This window comes from Nomascus leucogenys, chromosome 10, assembly GCF_006542625.1.
Source record: "Nomascus leucogenys isolate Asia chromosome 10, Asia_NLE_v1, whole genome shotgun sequence".
Lineage (NCBI taxonomy): Eukaryota > Metazoa > Chordata > Mammalia > Primates > Hylobatidae > Nomascus > Nomascus leucogenys.
In genome coordinates, this window is record NC_044390.1 from 26,258,269 (window position 1) to 26,283,344 (window position 25,076).

Genomic DNA, 25,076 nt, shown 5'->3' on the forward strand with positions numbered 1-25,076 from the left:
TCCTATAGATCTCAGCAAATAGTGGGAGCACATTTTGGTCAGATTTGATTAAGAATTTGAGAAGTTATTATGATGGGTTTCAAGATAATATAATAAATATTCAAAATCATCCTTGACTTTTTTTTTCCTCAAGATCTTTTTTATTTTCCTGTTTATCATCTTGCCTGCAGTGACTGCTAACTATTGTTACTGGGATAGATTATTTTTCAGTAGAGAGGAAGAAAATGAGAATATCAGCTTCTTTTGGTATTCAAATGTATGGCCAGATTTGAGATTAAGCAGACAAAAAAGCATCCTCTGATATGCATGGCACCTTTGTGCCCCTCTCCTCCCCTCCCCTCCCCTCCGCTCCTCTCTTTTGGGACAGAATCTCACTCAGTCGCCCAGGCTGGAGTGCAGTGGCACACTAAAGGCTCACTGCAGCCTATATCTGTCACCTCCTGGACTCAAGCGACCCTCCCACCTCAGCTTCCCTAGTATCTGGGACTACAGGTGTGTGCTATAATGCCGGCTATTTTTGTTGTTGTTTGTTTTTATTTTTTGTGAAGACGAGTTTTCACCATGTTGCCCAGGCTAATCTCAAACTCCTGGGCTGAAGCGATTCACCCACCTCAGCCTCCCAAAGTGCTGGGATCACAGGCACAAGCCATTGTGCTGGCCACCCTTAAGTTTCTAACTGGAATGTGTGAAGAATGGTAGAGTGGCAGCATGCAAACCCTAGGAGCCCTAGAAATGAGAAGGAAAGCTTTCCTCTTTCTTTCTTTCTTTCTTTCTTTCTTTCTTTCTTTCTTTCTTTCTTTCTTTCTTTTCTTTCTTTTCTTTCTTTCTTTCTTTCTTCCTCCTTCCTTCCTTCCTTCCTTCCTTCCTTCCTTCCTTCCTTCCTTCCTTTCTTTCTTTTCTTTCTTTTTTTTTTTTTTTTTTTTTTTTTTTTTTTTTTTTTCTTTCTTTTTCTTTCTCTCTTTCTCTTTCTTTCCTTCTCTCCCTCTCTTTCTTTCTTTTTTTTTCTTTTTGTCTAAAGAGTGGGGCTGAGGGAATAAGAGAAACTAAACTAATGCTACAGAGTACTGGAGCAGGAGAGAGAAGAGTAGATGGGGTGTGTGTTGTGTGTGTGTGTGTGTGTGTGTGTGTTTGGGGTGCAGAATAGTTAGTTGTTATTGGAAGTGCTAGTGAAAATTAGCATAACCTGTTTCATAGACCAAAAAGAAAAATCATACCCCCCCAACACACACACATTTATGGTGGGGTTTACTATATTCAGGAATATTTTAATATGGTAATTATGTAGGTGGTAGGTAAAATCCCTTAGTCTTCTCATTTCACATATTATAAAAACATATAAAAGAGTTTGTTTATAAAATTCATAAGATAAGGAGTAAGCAAAAGTTTTATCTTCACATATATAAACGTGGAAATATTTTAGTAATAAGAAAAATAAACTTTGAAATTAGTGGAAAGAGAAACATTTAAAAACTGATTTCTAGTCTTCTACAAAACTATTTACCCCATCTCCACTGTGAATTATTCCTTTGAAATATTCATATTCTTAAAATAAATTTATTTGCTGAAAGTAAACAACAGGTATTATGTGAAATACTATGTGATAAGTGAAATCATTACATTCTTATTCACATCTTGGGCCAGGCTTTCTTCTTTCCTTCCTTCCTCACTCCCTCTTTCCTTCCTCCTTTAGTCTTTTCTTCCCTGTCTCTCTCATTCCTACATTCCCTGCCTTCTTCACTCCCTTTCTTCGTTCCTCATTTCTTTAAACATTCTCTGAGTGTAGCACACAGCACTAGCAGAAGGTCTGGTACTGTTGCATGGCTGAATAGATTCATCTACTGTACACTAAGCTTTGTGCTCCAAGTGATGGACTGTTCTCTGGAATAGTAGGGGTGAGGAGGCTCATTTCCCTCATGTCCAGTAGAGGAGATGGATACTGAAGCAGAGGCATGTCCTAGGTGCTTTGAGAAGAATACAGAAGAGAGGGTGAAACCAACCTCGCCTAGGAGGAGTTAGGTCAGGAAAAGTGAGGTCAGACTCCCGGGTCAAAGCTCTGATATTTTAAAGAAATGATACTTTTTGGAAGGGTGAGTGGGTTTGCTTTGGTGTTCCCAAGGGGGATAGAGGAGGGTAGTGTATCTGTTACTGTATTTGTTTTATTATTTTTCCCTATTGAATCCAACAACATTTTTTACTTATTTTCTTTACCCAATTCCCATTTCAGAGACCTAAATTATTTCAGAGAATTTGATGCCATTGGGTTTTGGAAATATTGGTGATGAGGCAGAAATGTACTTATTACCCATTATAATATTATCTTATTTGTAATTCTATAAGGTTCTCTTTCCCCCTCCTCCACTTATGTGTAAATGAACACTATGCTTTGGTTTACAAGCAGACATAGGGACAGACTGCACAGTGGAATGTCTTTGAAAGGCAGAGATGCCACGGGCTGGGATCCTGGGAGGAGACAGCAGGAAATAGCAGCTATGTAAGTATTTCCTACATAGTTTTCAGGGGCAGAGCAGTTGGGTCTCAAAAACATTATTATGCTTTTGCTACAGGCAACTATTTTCTGGGTAAACATAATCCCACAAACTCTTCAAGGGCATCAACAGGCAAGTTCTCCAGCTGCCTTTTCCCCTGATAAAATACAAGCATAAACTAATAATGGTAGAAATGAAGACATTTTTGCAAATGATGCTAACTTAACAAAGGGTCATATTTCAGCACAAGGAAATTCATACTTCATTTCTGATCTAAAGCCTCAAGATGGTCTCACAAAGATTAAGGTGAAATGCAAAATACAGTTATCAGTTTTGTGAGGTTAAAGGAGGTGGCATATGTGAAACTGCTATGTAAACTGTGAAGTGCTCTGCAAACCCAAATGATATTACTATCATTTTTAATAAGTAGAAGTCAACTACAATTAGAAAGATAGAGGTAATCACTCTTGTCTTGGACAAGTCACTTAACTTCTCAGAGTCTTAGTTTCTTTATCTGTAAATGGTTTAATGATACCTACCTTACAGAGTTGTCAATATTATAGATAGCATGAAAGTTGCTAAGCACAGATCTTGGCAGATGGTAGACATTCGATAAATGGTAGTTATTTTTATTATGATTATAAAAGAACATTTCTAACCATTCACCATTTTAGAAAAATCTCACAGAAAAGATTCTTTTACATTGTACTAACAAAATAAGTACTTGCAATCCAAGCCATCTCGCATTCCATATGTTCAAAAATATCAGAAAACACCTGTGACTTTATATTTCAAGTTTCAGTCACCATGGGGAATTTTTAAGAATTAAGTTTAAACTTTTAAAGAATAATAAGTGCATTGGAATGTCTGAAAAAATAAAAAAAGCAGGAGAAGAAAAAAGAATAACAGAGAAAATACAACCCTTTTATGGCAACAGCCCAGGACAAGCGGATGATTTTCAGAATGATAATAAGCACTCACCACCCCATGGCTCAGGGCTGCTCTAACTTCATGCACAGTGGGGAACCTTCTAGGCTTTTCAGTATCAAATTGTACATGCAAGTTATTTGTAACAGAACATTGAAAAGTCAATGGAGACAAACCTGGTAGGCAGCTACTGTCAGAAAACATCTGAATCAATAGGACACTCTCAGAATTGTCTTTTCCAAGCAAAACACAAAGCTGTATTAACCAAAGTAATGACAGCACTGTGAAATTTCCTCACCGCAGTAACTTAAAGCTACATAGACCTAGGGAAGCTGGCTTTAGTGCCTCACCCAACAGGTCAGAAAATAACAACAAAATGTCATTATGGATCATGTTACTGAGCAGCACTTGAGGGAGATGATAACTCTGATCAACATGCAAAGTCATATACTTAAAATCTTTAATCATGTCTATAATGCAAGAACATTAAAATAAACTAGCATAGGCTCATAAAAGGATTCTTTTTTAAAAAATTTATCTTTTTCTTCTCCTACTATTGTTCTATTACTAAGGCTTCTACAGAATGGTAGATTAAGCAGAAAAAAATAACAAGAATGAAAACATAAAAACATTTGTTTTCCACTGCTAAGAGATAAACTTCAAACACTTTAATTTAACCTTCATGATCTCATTACAGCTTCAACTTTAACCAATCATCCCATGCGCTTAACTAAATTATTTACTAATTAAAATGGAAAACCAGCATGGAAGGAAGTCATGTAAGGCCAAGATGGAATGCCCTTTCCTTTGCAAAGCTTTTCAGGCACTATTAAGCTATGTCTACCTGCTGGCTTCCAAAGCACTTCTAATCTTCATACTATTATATTTTAATTAGTTAAAAATGCCCATCCATTCCGGTATAATATAAATTCTTCCAGGGTGGAGACTGTCCCATTCATTTTTGTGGCCCAGCACCATGCACAACATGTAGGGGAAGTGTGAGGTGACAGAGCAGCAGCCTTGTATCTAGAAGTCCTGTTCTCAAATGCCAACTCTGCCACTTATTAACTGAGAAAGTCACTTAACCTTTCCGATCCTCTCCTTCCTCATTTATAAAATGGTGATGACGTCTACTTTTCCGTGTAAGGATTAGAGGATTAGAGGATAATGTTTGTGTATTAGAGGATACATACATATGTGTATATGAGTGTGTCTCTTGCATCGATAAATGCCAGCTAAAAAATTATTGGTTAGCACATAAGGAAAACTGCTGAAAATACTAAAAACTGTATAGATTATTTCCTTCTTATTGCCTTAAGATTCAGACACCAATTCTTGAACAAGAATATTCCATAATACGCTGATTAGAAGTTAAATGGTACTATTAAAAAACTTGATGGCTATAAATTTGCATTCTTATTTAGAATCAATGCTCCCCTCCCTATTATTCTATTTAATTTTAGAGAAATGGCAATTTTAAAATACCCCTAGCTTCACGAATCTTCTGAAGAACAGTCAATGTATCAAAACAGATAATCAAATGAAGACAGGCTAATTCCAGCCTGAGTAGTTAAAATGTGGCATATTTATAACTCATAAATCCTAAATTATCTTAAGCCCATCTATTTTTTTTTGCTGATTGCCTAAACTGAACTAGTTTTCCATGATTAATTTTAGGACTTATGATATAAAAAGAGAGATGTTCTAAAAATCATGAACTCATTGCATTTCTATATTTGCATCTTATCCTTCCATTAAAGAATTGGCAAAAAGATTCCATTCTGGACAACTACATTACTCAATAAATCATCAGATATATGGATAAACAAAATGTGATATATACATACAATGGAATATTATTCAGCCTTAGGAAGAAAATTTTGACACATGCTACACTAAGGATAAACATTGACAATATACGAAATGAAATAACCTAGTTACAAAAGGAAAAATACTGTATAATTCCACTTATATGAGGTAGTTAGAATAGTCAGGTTCATCAAGACCGAAGGTAAAATAGTGATGGCCAGGGGCTGAGGGGAGGGGGAATGGGGAGTTGTTATTTAATATGTACAGAGTTTCAGTTTGGGAAGATGAAAAAATTCTGAAGGTGGATGAGCTGATGATCGAACAACAGTGTGAATGTACTTAGTACTACTGAGCTGTATACTTTCAAATGGTTAAAATGGTAAATTTGATGTTATATATATTTTACCACAATTAAAAAAATGGCTAAAGATACAGCTCTTGAAAATAAAAGCTTTTTGTTACAGGGACATAGGTTTTGTTTGGGGACATGGATAACTTTTCTGAAAAAAAGTAAGGGAACAGAGAACTTTTAGTAAAGTTACTGCTATGATAGAGCTGGATAAAAAAGTTGTCACTTTGGTTCAACCAGCATTGAGCACCTTCGCTGTGTCAGGTTCTGAGATATGAGGATGCTTTGCCTACCACAATTGTGGAACTCACTCTCTTATGCAAAGAGAAATTCATCAGATATTATTTCCGTGTAAGCCCATGAAACAGTTTGCATAATGTCTAGGAGCATGGGTTTTAGCATTACACAGACTTTGGTCTGCAGCTGGCTCAAAATATATGAGCTATGTTATTTTGAGCAAGTTGGTTTGCCTTTCAGAATCTGTCTCCTCATTTATGAAATATAGATATGAATATGCACTTCACAGTAATGAAATGACATGGGAAGCATGCAGTAGGGAGTAAGTGTTCAGTTACCAACATCCACTGTTTCCATAAGCCTTGGGTCAGAGGGATGGGCTATCTGGGGCTGTCTGACAGTAGCCTGGTATAACTGGGTACAAAGGTCTGGCCTGGCTTTACCAAGCCACTTTCATAATTGTTGATACCAGCACACAACAAGTACAGCATTTGTTTGATCATTGTGCATGGAATTATTACTGAAAACATTTTAGTTATATTTATATCCAGAGTTATAAAAAATTGAAAATTAAAAATTTGATTATTTTCTTGTTTTGGGTGGCTAGGTATAAGGAATGTTATAGCTAATACAAATAACGATTTCCTTCATATAGAGGTTACTCTTAAAATTTACTTTATGACTGGATGGTTTTATATTTGAGATATTGAAAAGAATTAAAATTAAAATATAGGTAAACAATATTATATAATCATGTATTTTACATTTACTTTTACATTTTAGAAAAAATGAAGCAGTTATCTCTAGCCTATTACATCTTGATATGGTTTGGTTGTGTTCCCACCCAAATCTCATCTTGAATTTTAGCTCCCATAATTCCCACCTGTTGTGGGAGAGACCCAATGGGAGGTCATTGAATTATGGGGGCAAGTCTTTCCAATGCTGTTCTTGTGATAGTGAATAAGTCTCATGAGATCTGATGGTTTTATAAAAAGGAGTTCCTCTGCACATGCTCCCTTGCCTGCCACCATATAAGATGTGCCTTTGACCCCCATTCACCTTCTGGCATGACTGTGAGGCCTCCCCAGCTATGTGGAACTGTGAGTCAATTAAACCTCTTTCCTTTATAAATTATCCAGTCTTGGGTATGTCTTTATTAGCAGTGTGAGAACAAACTAATACACACCTCATTAACAAAGTTTCTATCACAAGCTTTGCAAGACCACTGGGAAAATGTGTATGTATTAAAATAAAGAAACTATAGGCTCCTAAGTATAGTATTGAAGAAAATGTATCACTTCAAGAGTAGTGCAGGGGATGCTGCATTTAAGGCTGAATTCCCACCTATCCCAGTTCCTGTCTCCAATATCTTCACCCATTCTATCTATACATGTATCACTCCAGGACCCCACACTGCCAAAAATTCCTTAAGTTATTTGTTTATTTAAATTAACAATTGTGGTATGGGGGTCGGAAAGTGAGAAGCAGAGGGGATGCAAGATGCAGGGCTGGTGTGAACACTTTGGCCCAGTTACTTTTTTCTTAGACATTTCCCCATACCAGCTGTACTGAGTCATTTTGATCGAGAGACAAGTTGGGTTAGAAAATTGGAAACCAAAACCACTTTAAAGAAAAGGCAGCTAGAGAATATCAGATGGGAAACAGCATTACCTCAGGAAGAAAACAAAGGTGACAAAAAGAGAGAGAATGCTGTGTGAAAAGCCGGCTTTAGTTATTTTTCACATATTGGGCAGGGTCAACTGAGTATCAGGAAAAATGGAGAAACATGTTTTTCCTTGTGTCCCTCTCACTCACACAGTCACCATAATCAATGCCAAAAATATTGTCATTTAGCACAAGCTGTGGGTTTTCACAGGTTTGTTTGTGTGGCCACTGTCGATAAATATCCATCTTATAAAATGGAAAGAAAACATCTTAAAAGGAATTTTGTTATATAACTCATTCATAAGTTGGGGACTGCTTATATTGCTTCCATTCTTTTAGCTGTCCCATTTAATGACAAATCTGGCTTTGCCTTTCAAAAAAACACACTAATAATTGTTCACTTCTTAAAATGGGAACAATGGATATATCCATAAATATACAATTGTCCAAATCCATTTTTTTCTGGAATTATGTTACTAGGCATAATTCAAATAATTATTTTGTTGCATTCTGTAATAAAATGGTATTTATTATAAAGGTTGTGACATATGTAATGCTCATGAGCTTGTACAACTTGCCTTATTTTGTTGTTGTTGTTTTTGTTTTGTGGTTTCTGTGTCTAATTGTAAGCAGGAAGGAGGGATGAGGAAGAGGCTTTACTGGCCCAACCAGAAACAGAAACTAAGAACCCATGACTGTACTCTCTCCCTTGGACACCCCTGCATGGTAAGTCTAAGACATAGAGGGCATTAAGAAAACCTTGTGTAAAATTAGAAAAAAATATTTTAAAGTACAAAAGAGAAAGAAAATCTAAGACTAACCTTCATAGCTCAAATAGTATATGCCTAATAAAAAATATATTACTTCCTAGGAGATGTTATAGCAAATTGTGTCAATGCCACATGCAAATATAAAATGGATAAGCAAAAATCCTGAGCAACTTGCAAAACTACTGCTAAGAATTATTTCTTACAATATATTTCAGACTATTGAAAAATCATATAATATCATTTTGGGGGGTCATATGAGTTAGAAACCAATGTATTTTGAGCTTTTGTTTAGAGACATTTTCCTTATTCTGAAACATTTTGTACAAATTCATAAACATAGGCTTTGCCAGGATTCCTTTGAAAATGGAAAACAAAAACAATCACAGGATTAAGCAATTCATATTAACCATAAGAACAGAGGACATAGATTGCTCAAATGTACAATGGAGCATATGCTGAACCAGATTTTTCATCTTTCAGAATAGAAAAGAAATAAAATTGTCAGTATTTGTAATGATTCAATTCCAAGGAAAGGAGGAAAATGCTAAGATACTTATTATGAATTACTTTCTGCTGAAACAGGAATAGTTATTACTAAGACTGGGATATACTCATCTTTAGAGGCATAACAAGATTTTACATTGAAAGGAGAAGTGGTGTTAGGATTGATAGCCCATGTCAGTACTGTAAAGAGATTTTTATGGTGTTTGCAAAAGAATGACTCAAACAACAAAACCACTTAAAATGGTGAATATGAAAATTTTCATCTGAAGATAATTAATTGAGGTTTTAAAATGAGGAGAAACAGTATCTGTATCATGAGGGAAAAATGCAGCAAAATAAGCAATTTTGTCAACTGAGATTTCTTTGGTAAAAGAATAATGCTGTGATTTCAATTTCAGACATCACATACAAAATTTTGTTATTTTTTAAAATGAGAGTTGCCATGTAATGGCATCATACTGCCCTTAACTTTAAAATGGTGCATGTAATAACAATGTGTGGGATGTAATTTATTTCTGGACATCTACTCAGCCTACAGTTTGATTAGGTCTATTTTCTCTGGAGAAAATGGGCCCCTTTGTTATTCCAAAGAAAATAATTTCATGGTAAGATAGAAAGCATTTTTGCTACCCTTCACATCATGATGCATATTGATTCAGCCTACTTCTAGGGCCATGAAGACTGTCAAAATTTCTCAAGCTTTACTCTCTACCTTTCTGAAAGGGAGTCATGCTATTGAGATTGTCTAATTTCTGTGTTTGCTTTAAGAAGGAAGAGGCCTTCAAGGAGAGGGCTCCTGATGGACTCCTCCCAAAGCAAGCCTGCATCCTATTCTATCAAATCCAAATTTCATCTTGTGTTAAAGATTTCCAACCAGACCTTTCTCCTTTTCTTTCTTCCCTCACACTTTCCCTTCCTCTTTATTCCATATAGACTTCTATATACAGTTATGAATCACTCAACAACAGGGGTACATCCTGAGAAATGCATCATTAGGCAATTTTGTTGTTGTTGAACAGCATAGCATGTACTTATACTAACCTAGATGGTACAGTCTACTTCACACCTAGGCTGTATGGTTTAGCCTTTTGTTCCTGGGCTACAAACCTGTACATGTCACTGTACTGAATACTGTAGGCAACTGTAACACAATGGTAAGTATCTGTGTATCTAAACAGAAAAGGTACAGTAAAAATCTGATGTTATAATCTTAAGGTGTCACTGCTGTATATGCAGTCTATCATTGACTGAAATTTGTTAGGTGGTACATGACTATGTTTTATAATTTAAAAGATGTCAATTTATAATAAATAAATAAATTTGAAAGAAAAGAATGCCCCTTTGATATTACTAGGATGTTTTAAATAACAAATATAACAACATTAATTTTTACTTATGTTACGATATTAATTTCTGTAATAAACAGTTAATAAACATTTCATTATTCTCATATGAAACCTATAAAATAAGATTCATTTTCATTTTTATAGAAGAGGACATTGAGGCAGCTTATTTTGTTTTCCTGCCGACACACAGGTAGTAAATGGCAGAAATAGCACTTGAAAACAGTTTTTTATCCAGTGCAAACATTCTTGATTACAAAGGAGAATAATGCAACCCAAGGCAATACCCTGGTGTAGACAAGTGAATAAATCATAATGTTATAGCAGATCAAAACCAATAATTCATATAGCTAAATCATTTGATTTAAAGTCTTATTAACTTTGGACTTTACATGATTTCTTTAAAACTGTAAATGCTGTTTAAATAATTTCCACTTTATCTCTTTTAACTAGACAACTTATATATCAGAGTCATGAAAGATAACGTTTTTCAGAATAAAATAAAGACTAATATCAATGAGAGCTTACAAATCAAAGATTAATGAGAAGTTTTAGAAACAATGAACTGAATTATATCAACTAATTATAATAGCTAACTTGAATACAGTAACTACAATCAACAAGACACCGTTATATAAACAAAGACATTGCCTATATTTGACTCATTTGAATATCACAATTACTCAATGGAGAAATAAAAACTCACAGAGGTCTAAAAAATTGTCCTACATCCCATAGTTAATAAGTGGTGGAGCTGGCATTTGAATATAGAGAATTTCCAAAGCCAGTACTGTGCTATAATAAGATTATAAAAGACTCCTTTGTTAGTGTATCAAAAAATACTGTAAATCATGAAATATGGTTTAGCTTTATCATGAATAATGATGATTGTGGGAAACTCATTTTACTCAATTTCCAAGGAAAGTGACAAAACACTGAATCATTTGACAAATAAAAACATAATTTAATCTGATCATGGTTAATCAGATGAGTAGCTTGAAAAGAAAATCTATGACTTGTACTCAATATAACTTTTATTCTCCTTTAAAAAACTTTCCTATATTTGTAATTATTCAAAATATAAACTACTTGATGACAGAGACTATGCTTTATTTATTCCTATATCTAAAACACCTGGAACTATGTATACAGTGGGTAATCTGTTGAATAAAGAATGAAGGATAAATAAAGGAATGAATTTCCAAAGTTGTACCAAAGTTTTTAAAGAAAATAAGTCCAGATAATGTAGTATGTATAAAAATCAAAGTATATATGGTGAATATCCACTGTATTGTTATTTACAAACAAAATAAATATTGTTTTTCTCCTTCAGGTGAATTTTTATACGTATGGCTATAATCCATTTTGATTTGGGTTCTACTTTTCCTATCAAAAGATTGCTCTTTAATAATTAAATTCTCCTTCCATGGTTTATTTTTAGCATCTGAAGGACAAATATGCTTGATGCAATCTAATATTTATTGATAATAAGTAGTAAAGAAAAGTAACGTGTGCACATTAAGTATTTTGCATAGACATTCATATAGGAAGGTGAAATATGCCTTACTTTCACTAGTTGTCCCTGTTTAGTTGAGTCCTAACTTGAAAAGGAGAAATCAGACAGACCTGAATTTAAATGGCAACTCTGCTGCATACTAAGTAAGCTAACTTTATAAACCTTTCAATCCGCATTTTCATCATCTGTAAAACCATTATAACATCAGAAGAATTCTTTGAATAATTAAATGAAATTTAGTTCAATGCCTGCTAAACACCTGACACAAAACAAGAGCCCAGTAAATGCTTCCTTTCCTTTCCCAACTCCCTTCCTTCTATATATGAACTCTCTTAGGCTTATGTGTGGGAACACAGATCAGGATTAAAGATAAATTATAAATTCAAGAAAAAGGGAATTTTTTTTCTGGATGATCATTATTGCCTAAAGCAAAAATCAACCAACAACTTTGGTTGTTTCAGAAACATGACTTCATAAAATGATACATGGTACTCCAAAAACAATTAAGGCAAATGTTCACAAAAACAACTTATTTTTATAATAATATAGTCTAAGTTTTATGTAATAATACTTATTGTTTACTTAAAAATAAGTGTTGTTTATTTAATTATATATAAATTCTAATTATTTTTAATTAAAAATCAATATATTTTATTAGTGACATATTTTTAATAATTTTGTCAATATTATAAAATAATTTTAATTAAAGTTAATATGCATTATTTTATACATAAGAATTTATATAATACATAAGAATTTTTTAAAAATTTTATTATTATTATACTTTAAGTTTTGGGGTACATGTGCACAACGTGCAGGTTTGTTACATATGTATACATGTGCCATGTTGGTTTGCTGCACCCATTAATTCATCATTTAGCATTAGGTATATCTCCTAATGCTATCCCTCCCCCCTCCCCCCACCCCACAACAGTCCCCGGAGTGTGATGTTCCCCCTCCTGTGTCTATGTGTTCTCATTGTTCAATTCCCACCTATGAGTGAGAACATGCGGTGTTTGGTTTTTTGTCCTTGCGATAGTTTGCTGAGAATGATGGTTTCCAGCTTCATCTATGTCCCTACACAGGACATGAACTCATCATTTTTTATGGCTGCATAGTATTCCATGGTGTATATGTGCTACATTTTCTTAATACAGTCTTTCATTGTTGGACATTTGGGTTGGTTTCAAGTCTTTGCTATTGTGAATAGTGCCACAATAAACATATGTGTGCATGTGTCTTTATAGCAGCATGATTTATAATCCTTTGGGTATATCCAGTAATGAGATTGCTGGGTCAAATGGTATTTCTAGTTTTAGATCCCTGAGGAATTGCTACACTGACTTCCACAATAGTTTACAGTCCCACCAACAGTGTAAAAGTGTTCCTATTTCTCCACATCCTCTCCAGCACCTGTTGTTTCCTGACTTTTTAATGATGGCCATTCTAACTGGTGTGAGATGGTATCTCATTGTGGTTTTGATTTGCATTTCTCTGATGGCCAGTGACGATGAGGATTTTTTTCATGTGTCTGTTGGCTGCATGAATGTCTTCTTTTGCGAAGTGTCTGTTCATATCCTTTGCCCACTTTTTGATGGGGTTGTTTGTTTTTTTCTTGTAAATTTGTTGTAGTTCTTTGTAGATTCTGGATATTAGCCCTTTGTCAGATGAGTAGATTGCAAAAATTTTCTCCCATTCTGTAGGTTGCCTGTTCACTCTGATGGTAGTTTCTTTTGCTGTGCAGAAGCTCTTTAGTTTAATTAGATCCCATTTGTCAATATTGGCTTCTGTTGCCATTGCTTTTGGTGTTTTAGACATGAAGTCCTTGCCCATGCGTATGTCCTGAATGGTATTGCCTAGGTTTTCTTCTAGGGTTTTTATGGTTTTAGGTCTAACACGTAAGTCTTTAAAGCATCTTGAATTAATTTTTGTATAAGGTGTAAGGAAGGGATCCAGTTTCAGCTTTCTACACATGGCTAGCCAGTTTTCCCAGCACCATTTATTAAATAGGGTATCCAACTTACAAGGGATATGAAGGACCTCTTCAAGGAGAACTACAAACCACTGCTCAATGAAATAAAAGAGGATACAAACAAATGGAAGAACATTCCATGCTCATGGGTAGGAAGAATCAATATTGTGAAAATGGCCATACTGCCCAAGGTAATTTATAGATTCAATGCCATCCCCATCAAGCTACCAAAGACTTTCTTCACAGAATTGGAAAAAAATTATTTTAAAGTTCATATGGAACCAAAAAAGAGCTCGCATTGCCAAGTCAATCCTAAGCCAAAAGAACAAAGCTGGAGGCATCACGCTACCTGACTTCAAACTATACTACAAGGCTACAGTAACCAAAACAGCATGGTACTAGTACCAAAACAGAGATATAGACCAATGGAACAGAACAGAGCCCTCAGAAATCATGCTGCATATCTACAACTATCTGATCTTTGACAAACCTGACAAAAACAAGCAATGGGGATAGGATAATATATATAAGAATTTTAAATTAAATACTACTATAGAGATCTTCATATATTTAATCCAATCTCAGAGAATCTTGGGAAGTATGCTGGGTAGACATTTTTCATTACCCAGATGAGAAAAGAGAGACTCATTGAGGTAACTGCTTAAGTGTTGCTGATGGCAGATTGCTTTTATGTGTTATTATTACATATTATTATTATCTAGTAGTTTTTTCACTGTGTAATCTTGAATGTCCTCACCTTTTCCTATGGATTCTCTGCACATTAAAACTTAATGTGCATATGTTATTTTTCTTTACTACTTATCATTAATAAATATTAGGTGGAGTTGGATTAAGCCAAGACTCAGATTACCTCTCTCTTTATACATATAGAGTAGAGATATATATAAATATAAATAAATACCTATATAAATGAGCTCTCTTTATACATATGTAGTAGAGATACATATATATGTATATATATATTTATTTATAAAGGTTATACAGTGGAGATAAATAACCTTTATAAACATAATTCTAATAAACTATATCAAAATACAATTTTAGACTACTAGAGATTAGACAAACAATAATTTACATAAATTTTCACTAGTGTTTTGGTTGAAAAAAGATTAAATTTGGAGAAGCGTTTTTTTGAACAGTTCCGACACACGCATTTTTTAATAACAGCACTTTTAGTTAATATGGCAGATAGAAAAAAACGGTGGGTGGTTAATTAGCACAGATTTTTTTTTGAATTCTATCACTAGATATAAGAGCTTAGGCAAATGACTTGACCTATCAGGCCATATATAAATGATAATATTAGAGGAGGTAACCTCTATAAAATGAAAATATTAGAATAGGTGACCTCTAAATTTTCTCCTAGCTTTATGCCACTATTACACACACTCATAGGCTTATACTTTTTTATTGCAGGACTTTATTACTTCTAATAGGGAAATATTGACTAAGTAAAACTTGTCAGGAACATTTGCAGGTAACATTTGGGATATTTGCAAATAATATTTATTCTCTAATGAGTAACAATATGTTTTATTGGTTAAAATCTGCTTTCCATTAGAATCACTCTTACTGAAAACTTCTTGCTGTATTTGGTTTTTCAGGAAAGCAGGATTGTTAATAATTGTCACACTTTGAGTGAGTGTATCAACTCCCAGTTGTATTAAAGAGGCTTAGGGAATCTAGGATAATATGGAGACTCTCTAAAAAGGACGTCTGAGCATCTGAATGACTTTTTAAACACACCCTCTTTATTATTAGTATCTAGTGTGATCAGAGTTTATAAGGAGCAGACTGTGAAGTTCTTGAAAGTACTACTGAGCTTCAGCAATCAAAAGAAAGATGACTATAGTTGACACTTGAACAACACGGGTTTCAACTACACAGGTCCACTTATTCACAGGTTTTCTTCTGCCTCCGCCACTGCTGAGACAGTAAAACCAACCCCTCCTCTTCCTTCTCCTCCTCAGCCTAGTTAATGTGAAGATGAGGATGGAGACTTTTATGATGATCCACTTCCACTTAATGAATAGTAAATACATTTTCTCTTTCTTACGATTTTCTTAGTAACATTTTTTTCACTTTTCCTACTTTATTGTTAAGAATAGAGTATATAATACACATACCATGAAAAATATGAGTTAATCAACTATTTATGTTATTGATAACATCCAGTCAACAGTAGGCTATTAGTAGTTAAGTTTTGGGGGAGTTAAAAGTTAGGCATGGAATTTTAGGACTGTGTGGGAGTTGGTGATGAAGAGTCAACTACATTTCAGAATACACTTTCCAATGGTCTTTTATTTTTCTATTCTTATAAGAAAGCATCTTATATTTTTATCTTTTATATTTCTTCCTTAAGCACAAAAACCTTTTGTGAGCAATAAGTGCAATGTACTCTAAACGTCTTTAGCAATATTATAGTAATATTTTAATCCATTATCAACTTGTTCTTAAGCTATGGATTTAAAAGCAAAATTGTAAGAGGTTTGTAGAGCTTTCCTGTGCTAAAAAGCTTTCATTTATAAAGTTTTGATTCCAATGCAATTCATAAAACTCATTCATGGGCTAGCAACACATGCACAGTCTATAGATAAAATGTCACTGTATTATCTATTATATTCATCTGATACCATGTTTTATTCCATGTAGTGTCTAACACTAACTCATGAGCCTTTAGTGGCTAAGATATATTAAGAACTCTTATGTTTTGACAATGTCATTTAAGTCAGAGTATTCCTCTTCACAATATCTGATAAAATTTTTAAAGGATAAATTATACTTTTTATTACATGGGCTTGAATTAAGAGTCATTTTTCTTTGCATGTAATTTACAAGTGATTTAGCATATAATTATTAAATAATAGGTAATTAAAATCTGAGATTAAAACCTGCTCCAAACCACATAAAAATGCATAAAAAGAGGCATAGTTTCTTCTTTGGAAACATGTATGTTATTTTTTCTAAGATTACTCCAAATGAACAGGAGATCTCATTACTTGAATGAGATGTCTCCTAGGTATGCTAGGCTAAATCCTATTTCAATACAATTATGAAAATTACAGTTCCAGTCAAATAACTTATATAGGTCACACCTGAACAATAGACCAAATAACTTATACATAAATCAGAGCAGAAAAGGAGTCATTGATGGCTTTTCACATGAAATTATACTCAGAGGGCTGAGAAATTGTGAGGGAGTGAAGTAGATATCACTTGGTTCTTGTATAAAGAGCTTATGTCAGTCCTGTCAGTTTAAAAAATTCAACCATTTTCCAATGAGTATTGTACAGAATTGAAATTATGTTTAAAAACACAATTGTATATATAAAAACAAAACATTAAGACAGTCTCATCTTTTAGGTGTTGAAAAAGGTTTGTTTTGGCTGAATGATTTCATTGTCTATGTTAGATTATTAAGATGATAAAAAATTTCTATGTCAAAAAGAAATTTCTCACTTATTTCATATCTTGTAACTCACTCAGATTTTCAGGTTTCAAAAATTGTTATATATGATATAAAAATCTGATTCTTTAATTATCCTTGTACCCAGAACTATGTAAACATGCCCATAACCTGCTCTGAATACTCAAAATAGACTTTCATACATTTAGAGTTAATTTTTTAAATCAAAGTGCAGTTTTTAAAAGTGTAAGCATTTTGAATTATAAATTTTATAGATTTCTGATTTAAAATATATGGGCACTCATAACTACAACAAAAAGTAAGTGGCAGAGTGCTTTGTGTGAAGTTGTAACATACATAATCTTCAGACAGGCAGGTAAAAGAAACATGTGTTCTCTCTGCCTCTCTCACACCTCAAAAATAAATAAAATATATTTCAGATACACTTCATTTATACCATCATGATGATGATTAATTATACTCAATCATTCAAAGTTAAGATGTAATTTATGCATCAAAGTTCTTTGGGGCTAAAAAATTTTATTATGTAGGAATAATTTGTATATATCTTATAAAATTATTTAGAAATTTCTACTTTCTATATATCAAACTTACATTTTTTTCCATTGAACTTGACTCTAGTTTGATATGTACTAAGATATAGATTTTTCATTTTGTTAATTTATTATACTATGTTTTACTCTAATATTTGTTTGAAACTTTTGAAACATTGAGTTTGAAATGCAATTTCAAATGCAGTTTCAAAGGTATAAAATGTGATACAACGTGGGTCATCAACATGGGTTTTGCTTTTCTATCTTTATGTTATTGTTCTTCATATTCACATATTCAAAATTTATAATTGCCTGCATCTTGAAATTTTTATATTGTCACCAATTTTACCATAAAGATTGACATCAACATGTACTTAACTTTGCTTACTGAAAACATATTTAGGAAAACTATTATTATCATCAAACAATAACAAGGAAATACATTTCTAGGAAATACATTTTTAGTTAAGTTATGAGATTAGAAACAAATGTACTAATGAGAATATGGTGTAGATTTAAGCCTGCAGATAGCTGCCATTTTTAAATAGTCCCAATCTAGTGATTATAAATAAACCAAGCACATCAATAGTATTTAAAACTTTGTTCAAAATAAGTAAAAACTTTTTATCACATATGGAGAAAATGAGGTACTTTGATTATATCTAGCTTATTACTGTTTTCTTCTTTAGAGTTTAAGATGATACTGTGCTAGTCAAAAGATATGATGGAGTCATCATAAACATTTTCTGCACCATAGATGTATCACAAAGATTACTTTGCCCTCTTATCTAAGAGGATTATAGGACAAATGATTTTCAGTTTACTCCAGTAAATTGAAATAGAAGGCTCAACTTGCTTACTCTGCTAATTTATTATCTTAGAAAATAGAAGTTAGTATTTCTATAAAAGACATTTGTAAGCTCTAATTTTACAGATTTATTATCATCATTGTGTCATCAAAGTACTTACTGTTCTATTAGGAATTCCGGAGTATGTTTTTCTTTGTTTTCTTTCTTTCAGAATTATTCTGTTTTTCTAAAAGGAAAACAATATATACAGAGGTTACTTGACTACACATAGTTCAGAATCATTTCAGATTGTCATAAATATGTTAATTTTATTATTTAATATTTCTGCTTAAAATTTTACTATATATTCCAATAAAAATAATGTCATATATATCCATATTTAGTATATATAATATAGATAGTTTGGATTTTAAAGTTGTTTGATGAGCTAGAGATTAAGAGTCTGTGGATAGTTTATATACTGATTTTGTGAAAAGTCAATTATGCTTTCTATAGTGTTTCAATTTGAAATTAGAGTAACACTAATATAGGCAGACATTAGAGAATATTACATTTATTAAGAAATAAATCACATGATTCTTAGTCAATTAAATATCTGGTGCTGTCTCAAGTACCAATATGACTATTACAAATCAACCTTGTACAGCCCATGTTACTTTTAAATTTTATATTTTTCACCGATGTTAGAAACATCTCAATATATTATACAGATTTGCCTATTTTCAGAAGCTAATCAATATCTAGATATAACCTACTAACTATTCTAGTACATAGGATAAACATACATGTATTTAAATATACATGTTTATATACATATTAATAGATATGTATGTACACACACACATAAATATGCATATATTACAAGCCCATCAGGAATTAGGAGAAAAATGATTGCACATCATTGCATAAAAAAGATCAAATTTCAGTTTAAAGAGTAAAAATTTAAACCCTTCTCAAGAGGCAACATTAAGAATTGCTTTAATGTAATAAAGATATCAGGAATTTCTGATTTGGTTTGACATGTTAACAATTCATAAATGAAAATTTCCATGGTGTTACAGACAAGTACCTTTTTATATAAGTTCTCATCATTTTCAGTCTTCAAAAAATTTAGTTATTATGAAAATGAGGAAAGAATGAAATATTTAAAATAGGTCTTATAATAGGTATGTTACTCTGTTTTTAAGAGTTCTCATGGCATCTATTTTCAACAGAATTACAAAAATATTTTAATGTCAGCAGCTCTAGCTATCAGGTCACATAGGTAACTCAGCATAAAATATCTAAAATGACAGCTGTATTTCCAAAGCCGCATTTACTGCATCTGTTCAACAGTTAAATCTTCAAGATCTGCTTTTCCTTTATTCCTGCTTGAAACTCAACTGTTTCCCAGTAAAATCCATTAGGAAGAGCAATGTTAAAATGCACCTAGGTTTGCCTGACTGCCTCTAAAAACATGACTTAGAGCCACAATCAATTTTAGATATGCTTTGTATAGTTTTAGTATACTGACACTTCTTTTTTATTAAAACAAAAACTAGAGCAAGATTCTGTGGACATACACATTAACGTAAACAGAGTGACACAGAGCTTTTTACAAGAAATATGGGGAAAAAACCTGTTAAAGAAGACGAAGACATTCTATTAAAAAATAAGAGAATAGTTGACACTATATACATTGTACATTATTACTTACCAAGGGCCAGGCTTCCCAAAGGGATGCAGTGAAAGGATTAAACAGTGTTTTTGACTTATGAGCCATCTGTAGGGATTTGATTTCATTTTGGTTTTGCATGCATATCTATCACAAGGATGAATGGGCAAACTTGTTCTACTGTAGGGGACAAACAACTATTTTATTCTTAATCTATGCTCTGAATATGGATGGGCACAGCATTTTTCTAGTAGCTAATTTCTATCTCTTGCATGTATAAGTGCCTTGTCTTTATTTTAGAGGAGAAAGTGAACATAGCACAGGATTATTTTGCACCTTCCATCATCTATCTGATGTTTCAGTAATGTAATTGGTATTAACTGACTCAGATAATTTTCTCGCATCAAGGCTTGATACTTTTATGTTTTTGTACAATACTTTTAAAAGAACATTAATCTGTTTAGGTAGGGTTGTGTGTTTTTCACAAAATATTATATACATTCATAGTTGGTAAAGCTGATGACTTTTTGGTGTTTTTTTTGTATCCAGTTTTAGAAGCAGGCTTGACATGGAGAAAAAAATATCTGAGATTTAGGGATTATTATTGCTTCGACAGTGGCTAGAAAGCAAACTGCTCCTACCCTGTAAATCTAACCATAGTCCATTTACAGAATTAAGCAAAACACTGCATGCCTTAGGCATCAGAAATATACAAATAATTTTTGCGGCATTTTTGGGGAGGAAGACAACTATTTATATTCATTTAATGTTGGACATTTAAAAGTGCATAGCTGTATGTTTTTAAAAAGATAACTTACTTTCAAGAATGACAAATAACTCATATTTACATCCAGGTTTTGTTTTTAAATATATCAAGCATTTCTTTTGAGGAGAATTTGATTTTAGTTGAGGCTTCGGTAGCATAGTGCTGAGCTAAATATTTACTTAAGATTGGTTTTAAAGAGGGCACTGTGAATCCCTGTTTCATGGCTACTTATAAACACTATCCCTTTAACCCATGATGGGCTAGAATGGCTGCAGAATCCTAATCCTAAGGTTTAAATTTCAAAACTGTAAAATATTAATAAACTCAGAGTTTTCTGTCTTGGACCCTCTCCCATTGAAATGCCAAAACTTGTGGTTAGAAAATAGTTACAAGGTTGATGTGCACAGATATCCTCAGCACAGATATCACTAATCCTAAGGGATTTTGTTACATATCTTTTGGCTTAAATTCTTATTATTGGAACAGCAGTCAGCAAGCAGGGATTATTTTTAAAAGGACACTGTCCGGATCATTACTGTGAATGTAAGCTTTTCAACACAAAAATAAAGCACTGTATGGCAACTAAATTCACTGCATGATTCTAGATTGGATCCTGGACCAGTGGGAAATAAAACAATTAACTGTTCAGAACATTATTAGGACAGTAGATGAAATTTGAATATAGACTGTGATTTAGATAATGGTATTATATTAAAGATAAATTGCCTGTATTGGACAACTATATATATACATATATATATACATATATATTCATATATTCACAGAGAGAGAGAAGACAGAGAAAAAATGACATATGACAAAAGGTAAATAATTAGTGAGTCAAGGTAGAGGGCATATGAGAACCTGTACTATCTCTGCAACTTTTTGTGAGAATTTAAAATTATAGAGAAATAAACATTACCAATAAAAGATCATACAACTATCCTTTAAAAATATTAAACAAAAATAAAATGCCATTTTCATTATAAATACTGAATTACATGAAACTGTGGCTATTTTATTTTGTTCACTAAGCACAACATTATCTGATTGTGTCTACAGCTATAGAAGATAATCATGTTTACCTGGATAACTACTAAAGAGTATTAGGCAATGAAAGAAAAAGAATCCATCAAGTAATAGAGTAAACAAAGAAATGTTCTATGGTTACAGGTAGCCACTAGAAGTACCTGTGGGGTTGCTGGTAGGAACAGTACGGAAGGCCATCATACAGAATATGGACTTTCTTGGAAATGAAGGTAGAAGGCCAAAAGATTGTACCTCATATTTAGGGCAGAAGAATTTTCCTATTTTTTCTATTTTGTTGTCTAACCATTGACAAACATTTAAGAAGCATAAGTCTACAAGCCCGCTCTCATTATGACAGAACAAATGTTTACTAACAAAGATTTTAAAAAGGGAAAGGGGGCAGGGATGAAGGAACTACTCATTTTTTTCTGTTGTGACACTTTATTATACAAGTCAACAAATACGAAAACATCTGTTGGCAGCCAGAGTTACAGTAATCACATACTGGGTTCAACTACGTTTAACATTTCATTATACTCAAAATAATTATTTTAGAAAGGGGGATGACAATGAGGCAGGATGGCACTAAGTCAGGAGAGCTAGTATGTACCTTGAAAAAAAAATGATGGGAATTAATTACATGAGAAGCTTGGGGAAGTTAATTGGGACTGAGTGAAGATAAGGGCACTATCAAAGCATGAAGAAACAAAACTATTTACCAAAAGGTATAGTGGAAAGTCACATTGAACACATCTAACTGAACTCTGCAGAAATGTGAATATCAGGAGCAGAATTGTACCTGGTGGGGCTTCGGTTGGCCTCTAGCCCCTAGGATAGTACCTGTCACATAAATAAATGTTCAATTAATAAGGTTACATAATGACAAAAGTAAAATTCTGTATCTTATAATCCTATTTCTGACTGCCTCTATTTAGTCCATAACCTTAGGCAAATCACTTCATCTATTTTGACCTTGATTTCATTAGCTATGAAATGAGAGAGTGGGAAAAGTTAATTCTCCAAGGTGACTTCCAACTCTAAATATTTCTGTATACAGGTCCATTTATTAAAATGCGCCATTGTGAACACTCTTGTGAAAGAGAATAGCCTGATATGAGTTATATAAAGAGAAAGAGAAAAATAGAAAAGATGAATAAAGGATCAATGCACGGATTCAAATAATGAAAAGTAAGTACCACTGAAAGGGGCTTTAATATAAAATAGAGAATGCAAAAGGTAATTTATGGTTTTTGTATGCATGAACTGACATTCACGTGTACTATTGATACGATATGCAGATGTAGAAATCTTTATATTTTCTTTTTATTACAGTCAGAGTGACTCTACACACTTCCTGCTTCCACATTTAGCATCCCCAGGTGAAGAGAAATGAAGTGTTCAAAAGATGCTACAAAATGGTAGGAGTTTATGTAAACATTCTTTTACTACAGAGTCATAGAATTGAGACTACTCATTGTAGAAGAAAGAAAGTTGAAGAAATTCTTAGCATCTGTATTTAATTCCATGAAGAGCTAATTCAATACCCATCTGGCAATTACTGACACCTCCATGAAGCTTTCCATACCAACAGTGGCTTCCTTAGATATTTTTTTTTCCTACAAGCTTGTCAGGTACTTACATTCTGTAACACAAAATTCAACACTTACTTACACATGATCTCTCTATTTTCCCAGTTTCATCAATGCTCATTTTGTCTTGACAACTAGAGGAGGCCATGCACTGTATATTTGTGCTTCCCTGTAATAAGCTGGTACTTAAAATGAGTAGATGTTAGATAAACTCTCATCAATGAATGGAGATGAGCAGAAAATACTCTGAGCTTAAAAACTGGACAGGAATGTTGACTGGCAGCTGCCAAAGATGACTTCTCAGCCATGAAGGCTGGATGGTTCCTGGGACTTCTGTGATGCCTCTACCTTGTTTTTTTGTTTGTTTGTTTTGTTTTCTCATTGTCATATTCTCCGAGGTGTTCTTGGAAAGAGAGGCCAGGGCACTTATCATATGAGCTTCAAAGATGTACAGTTCTTTAATGAGAAAGGTCTATTTAAAAAGCGTTAAAAGCATCTGAAGCTACGGCTTCAAGTCTCCTTGCCAGTTGAGTCTGCAGGGGTGAGCAGGGGTCATTTTCTCAGCTATATCAAAACAGAACAGAATGTCTCTTATGATTCTATGTACAAATCAAGACCACCATGGCAATAGTCCTATAAGGAAGCTGGCAGGGCAGTGATGGCAGAATGGGTGGCTTTGTGGTTAGGAAGTGATGGGTAAACGAAGGGGATTACAGAAGAGAAGGAAGGCACGAGGGAAAGAGAATGCAAAGGAATTGGTTCATTTCCAGAAGGTATTGATATCTACACAGATTCTCATGCTACAACCGTTTGAGTCTGGAGAATGTTGAGATGAAACAGATACGTAATTGTTGGCTTTATAAAAAGGAGAAGCCAACCAAAAATCTTTACAAAGTGCTCTAAGGTAACTGCCTAAACTCTGCACATTTCCTATAAGGACGGAGGATGTTGGTGAAATGACAAACAATGAACATAAATGGACTCAGCTTTCCCAACTTTTGGGGAAATAAGGTAGAGAGAATGGGGTAGCAATTCTCTATACACGCCTAAGGCTGAAGAAGAGAAAATTATGTATTTAAACTTTGGTTTGCTCCATATTCAAACCCAGCAGTGTGTCACTGAACAAGTAAGTGGTATGTTGGGGTTCGGCATGAGATTTTTATAGTTCTGAGCTGATTAGCAGCTCATCTTTAGGTGCTTTGCTATATTCTGAGTTTAGTTCAGTACCATACCCTGTGATGACAATGGTGGGAAGGTACCAAGCTGGAAATGCAAGACCAGTAAGGACAAAAATTACAGCCTAGAGGAAGTGTTCTTTGGTTTCCACTGTTGGGCATCCATGTGGAGAACAACTGTAGAAATCAAATAGGAAATAATCAACTTCTCATGCTAAATTACTCTAAAGACACCATTATTTTTTATCCCTGTCTTTAAGACACCAACTTACAGGTGTATCAAAAGGGCATATATCAATTAAAAATAGAATAAAACTTTTTTAAAAGGTGTCAGATTATAAAAAATAATACAGCTTGGTTCACAGGTATCCTGGACCTTTATATTCACATGAAAATTGCCCTCTTCAGAGATTCACTGGAGGAGGCTATATGCCTATCTATGGAGAAGCAGCATAGTTAAAAAAAAATTATAACTGCTGTTTAATAAGCTGCATT

At 33.4% G+C, this 25,076-nt stretch overlaps 1 protein-coding gene across 4 annotated transcripts in view; it reads right to left on the reverse strand.

Annotated features, from left to right (window-relative positions):
- Positions 1 to 25,076, reverse strand: part of SYT1 (synaptotagmin 1) — a 561,665-nt gene that overhangs the window by 366,183 nt on the left and 170,406 nt on the right. For 2 of the 4 annotated variants that reach the window (XM_030819920.1, XM_030819921.1), the window contains exon 3: positions 18,529 to 18,594. The gene's annotated coding sequence lies outside the window, so the exon portion shown is untranslated. Of the gene's footprint in view, positions 1 to 18,528; positions 18,595 to 20,064; positions 20,250 to 25,076 lie in introns of those variants that run through there. The other 2 variants (XM_030819922.1, XM_003259584.2) reach the window with 2 other exon arrangements.